Source organism: Paroedura picta, chromosome 5, assembly GCF_049243985.1.
Source record: "Paroedura picta isolate Pp20150507F chromosome 5, Ppicta_v3.0, whole genome shotgun sequence".
Lineage (NCBI taxonomy): Eukaryota > Metazoa > Chordata > Lepidosauria > Squamata > Gekkonidae > Paroedura > Paroedura picta.
In genome coordinates, this window is record NC_135373.1 from 123,813,652 (window position 1) to 123,820,220 (window position 6,569).

Below are 6,569 nucleotides of genomic sequence, written 5' to 3' on the forward strand. Positions count from 1 at the left end.
GCAGACGAACCCACCTTCAGGTCAGTATCTGCGTATGGATCCTTTGGCAGCTCTGGTGATACAGAGAAAACGGACAATGCAAGAAGAAATTGCAGAGCCAAAAGCGGACAAGCGAAGGGACAAATCACTGGGCTATGAGATGGTCAGCCATCTACTTTGGTAATGGATTGTAAGGCCCAGGAGTCATTATGACCCCTGTCCCCGGATTAAAGCTCTGTTAGTTGATTGGTTGCAGGAGCATTGGTTGATTAATTGATGGACTGGATTTGCTTATGAGCAAAACCATGCTTTAGGACAGTGGTCCCCAACCTTTTTATCACTGGGGACCACTCAACGCCGGGGACCACTCACCTGGGACCACTCAACGCAGAAGGCAGAGGAACCAGGGGTTAAATCCGCTTGGGGGAAACACAGAGAGATTTGGCCAGGGCCTACAGATCAGCCAGTGCAGAGCTGGTCCCCGCACAGTCACAGATTTCCTGTCGCCAACTCCTCCTCCGTGACGGACGCCTGTTCACCTTTCCCTTCAGAACCACCCGCAGGGAGGCAAGGTCATGGACGTGCTCATCCACCCCCCACCCTTATTATTTCCCCCCCACAAAGAGGAAAAACTTGCAATCCTTCAACAAGGATTGCACAAGCGAGCTATCCTTTCCGAGTGCCAGAATCACTCCCCGCACAGACACCCACGCTCCTGTTTTGCTGTGTCATGGAAAGAAGGGGGGGGGACTCAAATAATTACCTGGTCACAAGATCCTGGCAAGGGGCGGGGGGAGGCAGAGTATCAGAGAGCAGGAATCAGAGGAAGGAAAATCAGCCCGGAAAGTCCTGCTGCTGGCCCCATCTTTGGGGTCTGAGCACTGGAGGTCTGTCAGTTTGAGCTGGGTTTCTTCTGAGAGAGAGAGAGAGAGAGAGAGAGCACCTTGCTTTTTGTAAGCAGAGCCAGAGATATGCCGTGGGTGAGAGGAGATTGACATGAAACAGAGGAAGCCAATGATTCATAGCCCGGGTGAGGGTGACTGAGCAAGGCACTTTGCTCTTCCCCTAGAATCATAGAATCATAGAGTGGGAAAGGACCTCCTGGGTCATCATCCCCTGCACTATGCCCTATCACTCATCCAATGTAACCTGCCACCCCCTCTTGAGCCCCAAAATCCACCCTGTGAAAAGGGTGCCCATTTGGACTTCAGTTGGAACCAACCTGTTGAACTGTGGCCTGAATTAGTTTTTGTATTGCTGTATTATTGTACACTTTGGCCACCTCATGAGAAGGAAGGACTCCCTGGAGAAGAGCCTACTGCTGGGAGCAATCGAGGGCAAAAGAAGAAGGGGACGACAGAGAATGAGGCGGCTGGATGGAGTCACTGAAGCAGTAGGTGCAAACTTAAATGGACTCCGGGGAATGGTAGAGGACAGGAAGGCCTGGAAGATCATTGTCCATGGGGTCGCGATGGGTCAGAAATGTACAGTATTGTTTGGTTATTACTAATAGTTCTCTTGATGACACCTTTTAAATGACTATATCGCACTTTTGGAAGCACTATTTACTATAGTTTTAGAGTCACGGTTATACAGCCTCCTCTTTTTTCCTGGTAACCTCCAGGTTTGGCCTGGAGGTCTCCTGCCATTTACACTGTTCTCCAGACAACAGAGTTCAGTTTCCCTGGAGAAAATAGCTGCTTTGGAGGGGGGACTCTCAGACATTGCATCCCAATTAAGTCCTTCCTTTCTCTTCCCCTCCCCAAACCTCCCCAGACTCTACCTCCAAAATCTCCAGATATGATCCAACCCAGAGTTGGCAACCCTAGATCAGCAAAATACTAATTGGAACTTCTTAGAAAGAGAGAGGCAGAAGGGAACAGGCGGGTGTCTATTGTTCATTATCTTTTAATTGCCACGTTTTCTCAAGGATATGAAGGTAATTCTCCTCTCCTTCTGTTTATTCTCCCCACATCCCTGCGAGCCAAGGTAGAGAGAGAATAGCTGCTCTCAAGTCAGACGTTGAGCTTCCTGGCAAAAGTGGGCATTCGAACTCGGGTCTTCCTGGTCCTACACCAACAATATCCACCACAACAGTTGTTCCCAATGCTTTTGAGTTGGTGGATACCTTTGGAATTCTGCCACAGCGTGGTTGGCTTAGCCACAAAAACACCTGCCACAAAATGGCTGCCGCAGAAAGCGGAGTCAGTCACAAAATGGCTGCCATAGCTTACCTTCAGTCATACAGAGACGCTCCTCGTGCTGTGACAGCTTCTAATCCGGAAAGCCGTGTTTGATTCCCTGCTTCTCCACACGCTGCCAGGTGGATGACCTTGGCCTAGTCACAGTCCTGTTAGAAACTGTTCTCATAGAGCTCTCTCATCTCCACTTACCTCACACGGTGTCTGTGTTGGGGAGAGGCAGGGAAAGCGGTTGTAAGCCGCTTTGAGACTCCTTCGGGTAGTGAAAAGCGGGGTATAAAAACCAACACTGCTGCTTCTTAAATAATATCAGTGGGGAAATGCATGGATTTCTATGTTTATTGCGTTAACTGTCGTAAAAATTAATTTTGGGCTGGGTTCATGATTCAAGCCAATATCCTCTTTGAATATGAGAATATGATGATGATGATATTTAATTTGTATACTGCCCCCTTCCCCTCGATATGGGCTCAGGGCAGTTCACAACAATAATAAACTAGTGGGATAGACTTTAGACTTCACAGAAATCCCAGGCAAAGAAAAGGGGGAACTTTCATTTAGCGGCAATGTTGCTGCATTTGTTAAGGTTGACTAGTTTTAAATTTTGGCAGCCTTTCCTAGAAATAACCATTCTCTTTTCTTTGAAGAACCATGAAACAAATTCGCTTACTTGGATTGATCATAACCGTTAGGAGAAGGAGTCTTGTGGAGCAGGTAAGCTCTTTTCTTTTTCGTTCCAAGGGGTTCAGTGGTGATAAACAAGCAAATATATAGACTCCAGCTCACGGGTATTTTCTGGAATAAATTTCGATGAGATCACATTTCCTTTGCTACAGAGAAGGAACGGCACTCACGGACTGACTGAGAGATCCAGTTAACTGACAAAACTGCCCGGAAACAGAATCAGAACCGTGAGAGATTCTCCCATCATGCACCGCTCCTCCCTCCAAGATGAAGGGGGCCTGCATGGAAAGATGTAAAACCCAACATTCATCTTTTCTTTCCAGATTATGTTCCTAGAGGCCCCCAGAGGATCATTCATTCATTCATTCATTCATTCATTCATTCATTCATTCATTCATTCATTCATTCATTCATTCATTCATTCATTCATCCATCCATCCATCCATCCATCCATCCATCCATCCATCCATCCATCCATCCATCCATCCATCCATCCATCCATCCATTCATTCATTCATTCATTCATTCATTCATTCATGCCAGTTTGGTGTAGTGGTTAGGAGTGCGGACTTCTAATCTGGCATGCCAGGTTCGATTCTGCACTCCCCCTCATGCAACCAGCTGGGTGACCCTGGGCTCGCCATGGCGCTGATAAAGCTGGTCTGGCCGAGCAGGAATCTCAGGGCTCTCTCAGCCTCACCCACCCCACAGGGTGTCTGTTGTGGGGAGAGGAAGGGAAGGCGACTGTAAGCCGCTTTGAGCCTCCTTTGGGTAGGGAAAAGTGGCATATGAACCAACTCTTCTTCTTCATTCATTCATTCATTCATTCATTCATTCTTTCATTCATTCATTCATTCATTCATTCATTCATTTATTATTTTTATACCACACATTCTTTGCAGCTCTGGGAGGTTTACATTGAAACATTATCAAACTTTACATTGAACATATGAACAACTTTCAAACAACTTTCAAAACATTATAACAGTTCAATACCTCATTATTTCGATACCTTAATAATCTATAGGAACATTAGTAGTACATTTAGTATATTTAGAGACTGACCAAGTACAGACTATCTTTGCTTCAGCAAAGTTTTAGAGTTAAGTGTCTTCCCTCCCAACCCTTGGTAAGTAAATTTTCATACATGGAATAACTTCCACAAACCTCCCAGGAACGGCACTGAAATGAAACGTTCCATAATCATCCAAAAATAAATGGCCATCTTTCAGCATTCACCTTTAAGCCCCATACGTCCCTGTTCCATTTTTGCAGTTCATTTTTTAGGGATGTGGTTGTGTCCTGGTTAAGAGCACTGCCCTGTAATCCGACGAGCCAGGTTTGTTTCCCCACTCCTCCTCCATGTGCAGCCAGCCGGGTGACCTTGGGCTGGTCACAGTTCTGATCGTGCTGTTCTGACTGAGCAGTCCTGACAGAGCTCTCTCAGCCTCATCTACCCCACAGGGTGTCTTCTGTGGGGAGAGGAAGTGTAAGTGATTATAAGCCACTGAGACTCCTTTGGGCGGTGAAAAGCGGGGTATAAAAAAAACTCTCCCTCTTCTAAAATTCTCTGGGGGTACCTAAAGGCACTCGAGTTCAACATGAGGCCTGGCAGAAGCAGACCTGGAGAATCCTTCCCGGCATTGGCAGAATACCCTAAGCCCAACAGAATCCCTTAGGTCAGTGGTTCTCAACCTTCCTGATGCCGCGACCCTTTAATCCAGTTCCTCCTGTTGTGTTGACCCCCAACCATCAAATTATGCAAGGGTTCTTTCACAGAAATTGAACCAAAACTGACCAATGGCGTGAAGATCCATGGTTCAGGATTGTATATAAATTGTTTTTTTTTCCCCAGGGTTTCTCAGCTCAGTTCTGTCTCTTGTCCCACCCTGCCGATCTCGCTCTTTTCCACTGCTCCAGAGAAGTGAACACTCTATCTTGATCTACCCCACAAGGCTGTTGTGTGGGTGAAATGGAAGAGGAGCGATGTCGACCACTTTGGGACCCCCTCGGAGAGAAGGGCGTGGCATGAACCAAATAACAAAAACTAATGATTTAGAAAACCAAAAATTGAGTCCAGGGGCACCTTTAAGACCTGCAGGAGGAGCGGCAACAGTGGCGGCCCACCCCCAAGCTGCTCACCCTGCCGTGACCCCTGTGAAATGATCATCCAGAGAACCTTTAGGATGCTTTGGGCTGATCCTGTGTTGAGCAGGGGGTTGGACTAGATGGCCTGGATGGCCCCTTCCAACTCTATGATTCTGTGATTCTGTGAACCACTGCCTTAGGTGGAATTCTAAGCATGCAAAATCAAAATCTACAAAAAAATCCATTTCTTTTGGACTTTTCCTATTTCTAAACAGGACTCAGTTCTGGTAGGCTTCCCAGTTCCAGGAGGAGAAATTCCTGGTGATTTGGGGAAAGTGAGGGCCATTCCGCACAAGTTCAAAATTGCACAAGGGTTGCAAGTTGTAATCGCTATTAATATGCAGTTACGCACAACGTCGCACACAATCTGGGAAGGGGCGGGACGTCTGTAGGATGGAATGTCATCAAGCCCTGGCCATTTTCTTCAGGTGAACCGATTTCTGTCATTAGATCAGTTGTAATCCAGGGAGATTTCCAGCCACCACCTGGAAGCTTAGGACCTTCTTTTACAAACAAGTCCCCTGAAGAAGAAAATTCTCTGGGCAGGAAGATGGACTAATTTAAAATGCAAATAACTGGTTTTTGTGTCTCTTTCCATCACTCCTGCCCTGCAGGGAGAGATTTAATCTCTCTCTCTCTTTCTCTCTGCCTCTGACCGCAGGATCCCTGTGTGTTTTGGCAAGAGCCTCCGATAATGAAAGGGGACACTGGAGAATCACACACGCTGCCAGGTGGGGGCGGATCAGGGGCTTTTAGGCCTGAGCCGGGCTTGTTTACGAGCTCTCAGGTCGGCTGAGATGACCGCCTTCTGAGTTAGTTCCACTTGGGATTTCATTTGCAAGGCCAGAGGTTAATCGGAGGCTGAAGGAGGCGAGGGGAGAGGAGAGGGGAGGGACAATGAGTCAGCAATGTAGCCTCACTGCAAAGCTGGCAAACAGCATCCCAGGACTACATTAAGAGCTGCAGGAACCAGCAGGGGAAATCAGCAGAAGGTGCCGATTTTAAAGCACTGGGAACAGTCCGGAGATGGACTCAGCATATTCAGGCCACATAAAACTCTGGGGGAGGGGGACAACAAGCTCCTGTTCTTCATCTCTTGGGAGCATCAGGACAGAAAACAGCCGTAGACAGGACTGATTGGCTAGGACCTGGAACATCAACAACACCCCCCCCCCCAATTTTCCACATAAAGATTGTTTTGGGAGGTAACCCTGATGGTCTGCAGTTGAAGAGGGAGATTTGAGCCTAGATTTTTTCCACACCGGAATTCGGCCCGGCCCAGCGCTCGTCTGGTTGTGGGGTTAATTCATGCTTCTGGTTGGCATCGGTACTGGTCCAGGGAGTCCAGGGAGTCCAGGCAGGCAACAAGGGAACATGGATTGGTACAGCATAGGCGCAGAAGAGCATGGCAGAGCATGCCTAGCCAGCTGTTCCCAGCTCCCCAGTTTACCTCCTGCCGGCTCTTCCTCCTCATGTCAAGTGCCGGGAAGTAGCATGGAGGAGGAGAGAGGGGTGCGGAAGAGCCTCTGACTGGCCCTCAGTGGGGGAGTGCCATCC

General features: G+C 47.9%; 1 long non-coding RNA gene across 1 annotated transcript; it reads left to right on the plus strand.

The window, feature by feature from the left end:
* Positions 1-851: 851 nt before the first annotated feature.
* LOC143839140 (uncharacterized) lies at positions 852-6,306 on the plus strand. The gene is made up of 3 exons (XR_013231635.1): positions 852-1,372; positions 2,828-2,894; positions 4,720-6,306. It is a non-coding gene; the product is annotated as an uncharacterized LOC143839140 (long non-coding RNA).
* The last annotated feature ends 263 nt before the right edge of the window (positions 6,307-6,569 follow it).